Source organism: Rutilus rutilus (genome assembly GCF_951802725.1).
Source record: "Rutilus rutilus genome assembly, chromosome: 3".
In the NCBI taxonomy this organism is placed as follows: Eukaryota; Metazoa; Chordata; class Actinopteri; order Cypriniformes; family Leuciscidae; genus Rutilus; species Rutilus rutilus.
Window position 1 is genome coordinate 44,198,023 of NC_140211.1, and position 12,631 is coordinate 44,210,653.

Consider the following 12,631-nt stretch of genomic DNA (forward strand, 5'->3'; position numbering starts at 1 on the left):
GCAGCGAGTCACTCATGGGCGGGTTCATCCGCCTGCAGCAGTCAGTCCGAGAAACCCGAGAGCGCATCAAAGTAACAAACACAAACATGGCGCCTACTTGCTGCCGTACAGCCTAGCGTTGTACAGAAACAAAGTTACAAGGAATAAACAACGCGCTCACATTGGGTGGACGTTTTATTCTCGCTCGAGACGGAGTGGACGTGCTGAAAGTTGCAACTTGCCTACATGTCAACGTGTTTTCCTACAGTGCTCTGAACGGCTGGTACGTACTGTTGCGTTTGAAGTTGCTTCATGTAGACAATCGCATTAAGTTGTTGCATATTCTCCGGCTGGTAGTTTCGGAATGACTTGTAATGTGTTATTTTCGCTGTCGTTCTTTTTAAGGCTTGTTTATTTCCACGAGTCGGTCGACATTTCTTGTTAAAACACAAAAATTTGTTTGCTTTTTATTGCCTCAAACTCAAAGTAAGTGTGATCGAGTTGTGTGTGTGTGTGTGTGTGTGAAGTTGTTCGATCTCGTGAAGATGCAACAGTTGGACAGGAGCTCGTTCACAGGCCTCGTTAGGAGAGAGATACTGGCTGTATCAAAATCTAGTGTATTGTCTACCTAGACAACATGAAATTACACGCACATGATGTCTGAAAGGCAGTTCCCTATTTTTTGAGATAGCTGTGTTGTCTGAAATAAAGCGTGTAGGTGCTGTAGGGAGTGTCAGGTCAGCGTGCAGGTATACTGCACTTATATCCGCCTGTTTTAAGTTACAGATGAATAAGCCAATTCCCCTATATATATATATATATATATATATATATATATATATATATATATATATAGTGTGTGTGTGTGTGTGTGTGTGTGTGTGTGAAAAATCAATACAAAAATACGAATAAGATCTACATTCTGCGTGTCTAAAAAAAAAATAGTATAGTGTAGGCGGGAAAATATTTGGGACATTTGACCTCTTGTTTCACAGACAAGGCTTAAGTCTAGTTTTAGACTAAAATGCATGTTTTAACTGAAAGCCACTTGCACTGACATAAGATACACACCAGTAACCTAATGCAGCTACTTTTCTAGGCACGTTTATAAAAACTAAATGCCCTTAATGAACTAAGGCCCATTCCTAGCTTAGTCTAAGCCCTGCCTGTTAAACCATGCTTAAGTCTCAGTTTTGCCTCAAGGCCTGGTTAAAGTGTACGAACATGCCATTTTTGATTATATTTATCTAGTTCGTATTGGATTTAAAGGAGACATTGTATTGCCATTGAGTCCTCTATAACAGAGATGGAAATTTGTATTTGGTATGTTTACAGATCAAAATTTTAGCTTGTCAGCTCTTTTCATATTTGTACTCTGTGCATATGGGTGGTTGACATGTCAGGCAGTGACACAGTGTGACAACTGTTAAACATCAAAACATACAAATTAATTTACATTTATAAATAGGCCTAAATGCTGTGCAGAAATGATAACAATGATAACCAGTTACATCATTGTCCTCTATATACACCATATGTATTTGGTGTATTTTTTTTATTTTTAAGAAAAGTGTTATTTGCCAACTGACCATATGTTAATTCAAGTATATGAGTTTGTTGTTTTCATACTTTTATCATATTTAGAGGGAGATGCTTGTATAAGAAGCTTGTGAAGGCCAGATGTCACTGAGTGATTCACATTTAAGTGATTGATCAATAGCTGTAGTGACCTTGACTGTCTGGATTTACCCATTGTCTGTGCAGCGGGCCTCTGTTCATTATACTGAATTAGGATCACTAGTTTGAAGGTTTTGCGTGTGCCTCCATGTTTGTGTGCATGTGTGCTGACCTTGCTGTCCTCAGGAGCGGTTACAGGTAACTGTGAGGCATTGTGGGTATGACATAAGACAGGCCATGTGGCAAGAGGGCAGGGCTGCTCAAATGAAAGGGAAACACAAAACCACACGATAATCCTGTCGCTGTGCTCGCTCTCCCTTTAGCTTGAAAAGGCTTTGAGAAGTGAAATCAATTATGTCACCTGACTGAGTTATGTTTTGTGCCAAAGGCATTTCGGTCAATAAAAGCATGCTTTTTTTCACAGAAGAAATGTTTGAATTATGGTAACAAAGCCTTTTTTGTATTGTGACATTGTTGTCATGGCACTTAAGGACAATTCCCACTAAATTATCTTTACTGTAATGCAGATTTACAATTTACAATTAAAATGGTCCTGTCCTGACATACTTACAGTGAGTATACAAATGGCAAAAAAAATATTATTTTTTTTTAAATTGCAGCTTTTTGACACATAAAAAACAAAACAATCCAAGTCAAGTCACCTTTATTTATACAGCGCTTTTTACAATACAGATTGTTTCAAAGCAGCTTTGCAATGATAACAGGAAAATAATGCAACAAAGTTTGTGTCTAGAAAAAAAATGCGTCATAGTCTAGCTTAAGTTCGTTCAGTGATGGTTAATTTTTGTTGTAAAAAAAGTTATTAATTTAGTTCATTTATATATACAGCCGTTCTGTTTTGCAAGACACTCCCCTTTCTATTAATTTATTTTTATTGGACCGTCCCATCTTTAATTCAAATAGACAATTTTTATGTAGCTCTATTGGGTTAGTTCACCCAATTATGAAAATTCTGTCAGTAATTAGGCTACTCACCCTCATGTTGTTCCAACCCCATAAGACTTTCGACTTCGGAACACAAATTAAGATATTTTTGATGAAATCTGAGAGCTGGCTCACTCCTTCATAGAGTGCTTGGTAATTGCATCTGCCGGCCCAGAAAAGTTAGTAAAGACTTCTTTAAAATAGTCCAAGTGACTACAGTGGCTCAACCTTAAGTTTATCAAGCGATGAGAATGCTTTTTGTGTGCAAAAACCCCCCAAAAATGACAACTTTATTCAACTATTAATTTTCTTCTGTGTGGGCCTCTGACGTGAGTTCACGAGAGCGCCACGACGCATGCGTGAGAACTGAGAAGATGGCGCTCACGATCATTTGATGGGAAAGTGTGAAAGGTAAGCCATTCGTTTTGCGACATTGGTAAGGCACTTTTACGTTTTCTCATGATTCGGACATCCAGGAAATGCACACATTAGAACCATTTTCTAATGGATAGAAAATGAATAGTTGAATAAAGTCGTTATTTTAGTTTTTTTTGCGCACAAAAAAATTCTCGTCGCTTGATAAACTTAAGGTTGAGCCACTGTTGTCACTTGGACTATTTTAACGATGTCTTTACTAACTTTTCTGGGCCGGCAGATCCAATTACCAAGCAGCCTATGAAGGAGTGAGCCAGATTCCTCAGATTTCATCAAAAATATCTTAATTTGTGTTCCGAAGATGAACGAAAGTCTTACGGGGTTGCAACAACATGAGGGTGAGTAATTACTGACAGAATTTTCATTTTTGGGTGAACTAACCCTTTAAGGACTTGTTTAGTGAGATTTTACCAGAAAAGGTTTTAGAAATATAAAATGTTCATGTTAATCTATATATCTCTTACATATATGAAGATAGCGTCAGATGCTGACATTGCATTAAGAAGATATATTACAACTACTTCTACAGAAACTTTTACTTATAAAAATAAATAAATAAAATAAGCCCAAACAACACCATACCCATGATGAAGTATAGTGGTGCAAGCATCATGCTATTGGGCACCTTCTCTTCAGCTGGGACTTGGCCAGTAGTCAAGACAAGAAACAATCATGGATACTGCCAAGTACCAGCCCATTTTGGCCTCCATTAAAAATCCACAGGCCTCCATTAAAGAGGAAGTTCATCTTTCAGCATGATAATAACCTCAAACACAAATCTAAGTCAACAAAGGATGGGCTTCAAACGAAGAACAGCGTTTTGGAATGGCCCAGTCAGAGCCCACTCCTAGACCTAAATCCGAAAAAAGAAGAAATTGACAAATCAAGATAAGTTATGTACTCCCCATTCAAAAAGACTGGCTGCTGTATCAAAAGCAAAAGGTTCCAGCCATGTATTAGTTATAAAAATATTTTATTTGTCTTTTTTTCCCTTTAAAAGTTCATATTCATTTGTTACATACATTTTATTTCAATAAATGTGGAAATTATTTAAGTTGGCTTGAGAAAGCCAACTTACTGAAATCCTATTTAAACTTATTATTAGTGGTGCTTGCTGAAAGCAAGGCATCACTATTGTTATTGCTCATACTTATTAGTGGTGCTTGCTGAAAGCAAGGCATCACTATTGTTATTGCTCATACTTATTAGTGGTGCTTGCCAAAGGCAAAGCAACACTATTGTTATTGCTCATACTTATTAGTGGTGCTTGCTGAAAGCAAGGCATCACTATTGTTATTGCTCATACTTATTAGTGGTGCTTGCTGAAAGCAAGGCATCACTATTGTTATTGCTCATACTTATTAGTGGTGCTTGCTGAAAGCAAGGCATCACTATTGTTATTGCTCATACTTATTATTAGTGGTGCTTGCCAAAGGCAAAGCAACACTATTGTTATTGCTCATACTTATTAGTGGTGCTTGCTGAAAGCAAGGCATCACTATTGTTATTGCTCATACTTATTATTCTTATTAATGGTGCTTGCTGAAAGCAAGGCATCATTAGTGTTCTCTTGCATACTTATTATTCTTCTTCTTATTATTATTATTCTGGACAAAGTTTGGCGCGTAACTCGCCCCGCACCGTTTGTGTCAGACCCCTGACAGAGGTGTCAAATCGACCGGCTCATTGAGGAGAGGTGTGCTATGACTTTTATAAGCGATCGGGGGTATGATGTTTGCCCCGGGGGCAAAAAAGCAGCCAAAAAAGTCCCATAGACTTAACATTGCAACGAACTTTGACCACTCGTAGCTCTGAGAGAGGATTTCGTACAGACATGTGGGTCACCACATTTGAAGAGGCTGGCAGGCTCTGTAAGAACATACCTCACAATGGGTTAAAAGTTGCACCCCTGGGGGGCAGGAGCGTCCCAAAGTTTCCCATTGACTTACAATGGTGTAGGATAGGGCTGCACGATATTGGGGAAAAAATTACATTGCGATATTTTTTTCCCAACGATATATATCGCGATATTGCGAGCCATCAATCCAGGCTAAAGTCAATAATTACCATTCCATGTTACTAATAATTTCACTAATAAGCAAGCTTCATTACAAGTAACAAAAAGGCCACTTAATATTTTATTCCAGAAACATATTTCTCTCAGAATTCGGTGAACGTTCTACACAGGACCTAACGTTCTTCAGGTTCTAGGACCCGAAAAATTATGTTTTCTGTGCTGATTCAGTGACGCGTTCATGTAAACGGCACCTAGAACCAGCAAAAGTAATGAATAATAATATGTAAAATATTACAGTGAGACATTTTAAGTGTTTTCTGTAAAGATGAAGTTGACAATTACTGACTCACGATCTTCGCAGCAGTGATCGGGAGAAATGCACTTTTCATACAGAGTAATTTTTTTTTTAGTGGTTCTTCTGTAGATAATAGTTATATTTCTATTTTTTTATTATTATTGTTATTTTTAGGTGTGTGAGGCGAGTAGACTACCTTTTATGCTGAGTTTCGGTTCATGGATGATAGCTTATCTCCAGTTCAGGCGCTGGCTGCTATATTTAATTTTTAGGCTAGGCCCTATTTATTAAATCCAGAAAATTGGATAATGAAATACTGATTAAAATTAAGATACAATTAATACAAAACGAAATTCGTTTTAAAGAAAGGCTTTGTGCTTTCTGTTTGAGGTCTCTGTGAAAGTTTTAAAGCAGTCTTTTAGTGCGGCTTTCATAACGGTCGCGTGACGCGTCCATAATGTCACGTAACATTGTTTTTTCCTCATAAATGCGAACACGAAACGATTTTAAAAAAAGACAACCATCCACGACTTCATAACACTCCAGCAAAGTAGCCTACCTCTTTTTGGTCAACATCCTCCTTTTTGTAGACGAAATAGGCTAGTCCCAAATAGCTGATTTTGATTTTGTTGCGGAGGATCCTCTTCGTCGCGCATTTTTAGCTATAGGATTGCCAGTGAATGTTGACTGTGAGCGTGAGCGCGGCAGAGCAAACAATCACTGTGCAGGCACGCGGAACGCGTATGTCACCCCAGCAAAAAGCCATACAACAAACTCGTGTTTACTGTGTGCTACCGTTCTCTTACACTATGGGTGCTACTAACGTTACCCTTCGCATCGCATGTTCCGGCGATGTGACTATCGCTCATTTGCACATCGCGATGTCGATGTTAAAACAGAATATCGTTCAGCCCTAGTGTAGGACCTACACATTGCATAGGGATTTTGTATTGAACGTAGCTCTGGATCACAGTGTCATAAGCCCCTTTCACACAGCGCATTGAACCCGGGAAATTGCCGGCAAATTGCCGGAACGCCTTCTGTGTGAACGCAAACATGACCCGGGTTTAATGCCGGGATCGATGCCGTGTTGGGGACCTAGTAACATTGCCGTGTTCAGTCCCGGAACGCGCGCTGTGTGAACAAAAGCCGTAATAATGCCGTGTCGTAGTGATGACACTGAAGCCGGGATCGTTTGCCAGCTGTGAAACGGTACGAAATGCGCAATTTTATGATCGAATCAGAGAAATAAATGCACAAGCGTGGTTTCGCAGCTCATAAGCAAACTGAAGACGCTGCTGAGACATTACAAGTCACATCGATGTCACGTGTCTTTCCGGGACATACACGGGTTGTGTGTGAACGCGCTCTCTGATTCCGGAAAATCACTGGCAGTGTGAATGAACCAAAATCAAATGAACCCGGGTCAAATCCCGGGTCACTTTATCCGTGTATTTTCCGGAATCTCTGTGTGAAAGGGGCTATAGAGACAAGGGGGCGGGCTCATTTTACTCAGATGACCAATCAGTCTCTCAGGCTCATTGTGAAGCTATCAAGCCATGCCCTAGCAACCATTTAGAGCACCTTAGCAACAAGTCCCATAGACTTCCATTGAAAGAGATCAAAGGGATATCTCCGGACTGAATTGTCATAGAAACATGGGGGTGGTCTCATTTGACTCGGGGAAGCAAACAGCCAATCACGAATCACCTCAACACTTCCTATCCCCTCCCTAGCAACCATTGTCAAGCACCTTAGCAACCAAAATCCAAAGAGGGATATCTTCCATTCTGAATGTCACAGAGGCATGGGAGTTGGTTTATGTCATTCATAGTGACAAGAAGCCTTTGCAGTTTCATCATTGGCAGCTGCCAAGCCACTCCCTAGCAACCAAACAGAGTACTCTAGCAACCATTTTACAAGACCTATATCTCTGCATCAGAACATCATAAAAAGATGGGGTTAACACAAGTTTGACTCAGGGCAGCAAACAGCCATTCATGAGACATCACAACACTTGCTAGCCCCGCCCTAGCAACCATTGTCAAGCACCTTAGCAACCAAAATCCATTGAGGGATATCTTTCATTCTGAATGTCACAGAGGAATGGGAGTTGTTTTATATCATTCATACTGACAAGCAGCCTTTAGAGTTTCATGATTGGCAGCTGCCAAGCCATTCCCTAGCAACCAAACAGAGTACCTTAGCAACCATTTTGCAAGACCTATTTCTCTGCATCAGAACATCGTATAGAGATGGGGGTTGGCTCTTTTGACTCATACTAGCAAGGAGGAATTCCAACATGCTACACATGCTAGCTTTGAATAGCTACATGCTAATAGCGATTAGGTAAGTGCTAAATCATGCCAAGAAAATGCTAAGAACTGCAATAGTAATCATCAGTGACAACTACCAACCACTTAGTAACACCATAGTAACCACCCATAATACCTTAGCAACCACCCTGAACACCCTAGCAACTGCCTAGCAACCGCCTAGCAACCACCCAAAATACCCTAGCAACCACCTAGCAACACCATAGTAACCACCCAGAACACCCTAGCAACTGCCTAGCAACGCCCTAGCAACCACCCAGAATACCCTAGCAACCGCCTAGCAACCACCCAGAACACCCTAGCAACTGCCTAGCAACACCCTAGCAACCACCCAGAACACCCTAGCAACTGCCTAGCAACCACCCAGAATACCCTAGCAACCGCCTAGCAACACCATAGCAACCACCCAGAACACCCTAGCAACGCCCTAGCAACCACCCAGAATACCCTAGCAACCGCCTAGCAACACCATAGCAACCACCCAGAACACCCTAGCAACCGCCTAGCAATGCCCTAGCAACCACCCAGAACACCCTAGTAACTGCCTAGCAACGCCCTAGCAACCACCAAGAATACCATAGCAACCGCCTAGCAACCACCCAGAATACCCTAGCAACTGCCTAGCAACACCCTAGAAACCACACAGAACACCCTAGCAACTGCCTAGCAACGCCCTAGCAACTGCCTAGCAACGCCCTAGCAACCACCCAGAACACCCTAGCAACTGCCTAGCAACGCCCTAGCAACCACCCAGAACACCCTAGCAACACCCTAGCAACCACCCAGGATACCCTAGCAACTGCCTAGCAACCACCCAGAACACCCTAGCAGCCGACTAGCAACACCCTAGCAACCACCCAAAACACCCTAGCAACTGCCTAGCAATGCCCTAGCAACCACCCAGAATACCCTAGCAACTGTCTAGCAACACCCTAGCAACCACTCAGAATACCCTAGCAACTGCCTAGCAACCACCCAGAACACCCTAGCAACACCCTAGCAACCACCTGAACAACACGAATAAGCCATATCTCAGCACCAGAACATCGTACAGACATGTTTGTTGGCTCGTATGCAATCATGTACCACATTCTAGCAACCGAGTGGCGAGTTTTGCCACTGCAAGCACCATTTCACATTTTCTTCAGGAAATGTACATTCTAGTTATTATTATTAATGGTGCTTGCTGAAAGCAAGGCATCATTAGTGTTCTCTTGCATACTTATTATTAATGGTGCTTGCTGAAAGCAAGGCATCATTAGTGTTCTCTTGCATACTTATTATTTTTATTAATGGTGCTTGCTGAAAGCAAGCATTCATTAGTGTTCTCTTGCATACTTATTAGTGGTGCTTGCTGAAAGCAAGGCATCACTATTGTTATTGCTCATACTTATTATTCTTCTTCTTATTATTATTAATGGTGCTTGCCAAAGGCAAAGCAACACTATTGTTATTGCGCATACTTATTATTCTTATTCTTTTTATTATTATTCCGGACAAAAGTTTGGCGCGTAACTCACCCCGCACCGTTTGTCTCAGACCCCTGAGTGAGGTGTCAAATCGACCGGCTCATTGAGGAGAGGTGTGCTATGACTTTTATAAATGATCGGGGGTGCGGTGTTCGGCCCAGGGGTGAAAAAGCGGCCCAAAAAGTCCCATTGACTTAACATTGCGACGAACTTTGAGCACTCGTAGCTCTGAGCAGGATTTCGCAGAAACGTGTGATTTGCCACATTTGAAGAGGCTGACAGGCTCTGTAAGAACATACCTCACAATGGGGTAAAAGTTGCACCCCTGGGGGGCAGGTGCGTCCCAAAGTTGCCCCATTGACTTACTATGGGGAAGGAATGTCCCGTGAAACACACATGCTTTTCCTACTATGTTAAATTGCGCATAGGGATTTTGTATTGAACGTAGCTCTGGATCACATTGTCATAGAGACAAGGGGGCAGGCTCATTTTACTCAGACGACCAATCAGTCCCTCAAGATCAGTGTGAAGCTATCAAGCCACGCCCTAGCAACCATTTAGAGCACCTTAGCAACAAGTCCCATAGACTTCCATTGAAAGAGATCAAAGGGATATCTCAAGACTGAATTGTCATAGAAACACGGGGGTGGTCTCATTTGACTCGGGGCAGCAAACAGCCAATCATGAATCACCTCAATACTTCCTAGCCCCTCCCTAGCAACCATTGTCGAGCACCTTAGCAACCAAAATCCAAAGAGGGATATCTTCCATTCTGAATGTCACAGAGGCATGGGAGTTGGTTTATATCACTCATAGTGACAAGAAGCCTTTGCAGTTTCATCAGTGGCAGCTGCCAAGACACTCCCTAGCAACCAAACAGAGTACCCTAGCAACCAAAATCCAAAGAGGCATATCTTACATTCTGAATGTCGCAGAGGCATGGGAGTTGGTTTATATCATTCATACTGACAAGCAGCCTTTGGAGTTTCATGATTGGCAGCTGCCAAGCCACTCCATAGCAACCAAACAGAGTACCCTAGCAACTGTTTAGCAAGACCTATATCTCTGTATCAGAGCATCGTATAGAGATGGGGGTTGGTTTATAAAATTCATAGTGACAAAAAGCCTTTGGAGTTTCATGATTGGCAGCTGCCAAGCCACTCCCTAGCAACCAATCAGAGTACCCTAGCAACCAAAATCCAAAGAGGGATATCTTCCAGTCTGAATGTCACACAGGCATGGGAGTTGGTTTATATCATTCATAATGACAAGCAGCCTCTGGAGTTTCATGATTGGCAGCTGCCAAGCCACTCTCTAGCAACCAAACAGAGTACCCTAGCAACCAAATTCCAAAGACGGACATCTTCCATTCTGAATATCACAGAGGCATGGGAGTTGGTTTAAATCATTCATACTGACAATCAGCCTTTGGAGTTTCATGATTGGCACCTGCCAAGTCACTCCCTGTCAACCAAACAGAGGACCCTAGCAACCGTTTATCAAGACCCATGTCTCTGCATCAGAACATCATGTAGAGATGGGGGTTGGCTCTTTTGTTTTGGTTGGGAAACAGTCTGTAAATTTCACCATGGTAACTTTGTATTCACACCCTAGCAACCCTTTACAGCCACCTAGCAACCATATTGCAACATATAGAAGCCATATTTCAGCTCCACAACATCGTACAGACATGGTTGTTGGCTCGTATGCAATCATGTACAACACCCTAGCAACCGAGTGGCGAGTTTTGCCACTGCAAGCACCACTTCACATTTTCTTCAGGAAATGTACATTCTAGTTATTATTCTTCTTCTTTTTCTGACCGCAAATTTTTAGACACTAACTCCTCCTAGACCGTTCAAGTTACAAACTCCAAACTCGGGTCAGACCTTCATACTGTTCTGACTTGAGTTGCTATATCTTTTCAGACTGATTTAACTTTCAGTTTTCTTAAAAATTAATCTTAAAAATCATAAAAACCCCATTGACTTTCATTGCAGACTGCTCAAATTGAGCCAAGACTACGTTGGCCCATTAGTGCACATCCCAAACTCAAATCTAAATTCTCTGAAGCCCTAGACTCAATTAAACGACCATTCAATGTAATAAACTTATCTATCTATCTATCTATCTATCTATCTATCTATCTATCTATCTATCTATCTATCTATCTATCTATCTTCAAACCTTATCTATCTATCTATCTATCTATCTATCTTCAAACCTTTTCTATCTATCTATCTATCTATCTATCTATCTATCTATCTATCTATCTATCTTCAAACCTTATCTATCTATCTATCTTCAAACCTTATCTATCTATCTATCTATCTATCTATCTATCTATCTATCTATCTATCTATCTATCTATCTATCTATCTATCTTCAAACCTTTATCTATCTATCTATCTATCTATCTATCTATCTATCTATCTTGAAACCTTTTCTATCTATCTATCTATCTATCTATCTATCTATCTATCTATCTATCTATCTATCTATCTATCTATCTATCTTCATACCCTATCTATCTATCTATCTATCTATCTATCTATCTATCTATCTATCTATCTATCTATCTATCTATCTATCTATCTATCTTCAAACCTTATCTATCTTCAAACCTTATCTATCTATCTATCTATCTATCTATCTATCTATCTATCTATCAACTTTATCTATCTATCTATCTATCTATCTATCTATCTATCTTCAAACCTTTTCTATCTATATATCTATCTATCTTCAAACCTTTTCTATCTATCTATCTATCTATCTATCTATCTATCTATCTTTCTTTCTTTTTCTTTCTTTCTTTCTAACTAATCCACCTTCCTTCCTTTCTTCCTTCCTTCCTTTCTTCCTTCCTTCCTTCCTTCCTTCCTTCCTTCTAACTAATCCACCTTTCTTTCTTTCTTTCTTTCTAACTAATCCACCTTTCTTTCTTTCTTTCTTTCTTTCTTTCTTTCTTTCTTTCTTTCTTTCTTTCTTCCTAACTAATCCACCATTATTTCTTTCTTTCTAACTAATCCACCATTCCTTCCTTCCTTCCTTCCTTCCTTCCTTCCTTCCTTCCTTCCTTCCTTCCTTCCTTCCTTCCTTCCTTCCTTCCTTCCTTCCTTCCTTCCTTCCTTCCTTCCTTTCTAACTAATCCACCTTTCTTTCTTTCTTTCTTTCTTTCTTTCTTTCTTTCTTTCTTTCTTTCTTTCTTTCTAAATAATCTATCTAATCGCTTTCTTTCTAACTAATCTATCTTTCTATCTAATCTATCTTTCTTTCTTTTTAACTAATCCATCTTTCTTTCTTTCTTTCTTTCTTTCTTTCTTTCTTTCTTTCTTTCTTTCTTTCTTTCTTTCTAACTAATCCATATTTCTTTCTAACTAATCTATCTTTCTTTCTAACTAATCCATCTTTCATTCTTTCTAACTAACCAATCCGTCGTTTTTTTCTTTCTAACTAATCTATCTTTCTCTCTAAC

The 12,631-nt window shown here is 40.3% G+C and overlaps 1 protein-coding gene across 4 annotated transcripts in view; it reads left to right on the forward strand.

Moving 5' to 3' along the window:
• The first annotated feature begins 16 nt into the window (after window positions 1-16).
• The window catches only part of dennd4c (DENN/MADD domain containing 4C), a 214,285-nt gene continuing 201,670 nt past the window's right edge, over window positions 17-12,631 (forward strand). For all 4 annotated transcript variants that reach the window (XM_084404122.1, XM_084404123.1, XM_084404124.1 and 1 more), the window contains exon 1: window positions 17-262. The gene's annotated coding sequence lies outside the window, so the exon portion shown is untranslated. The remainder of the gene's footprint in view (window positions 263-12,631) is intronic.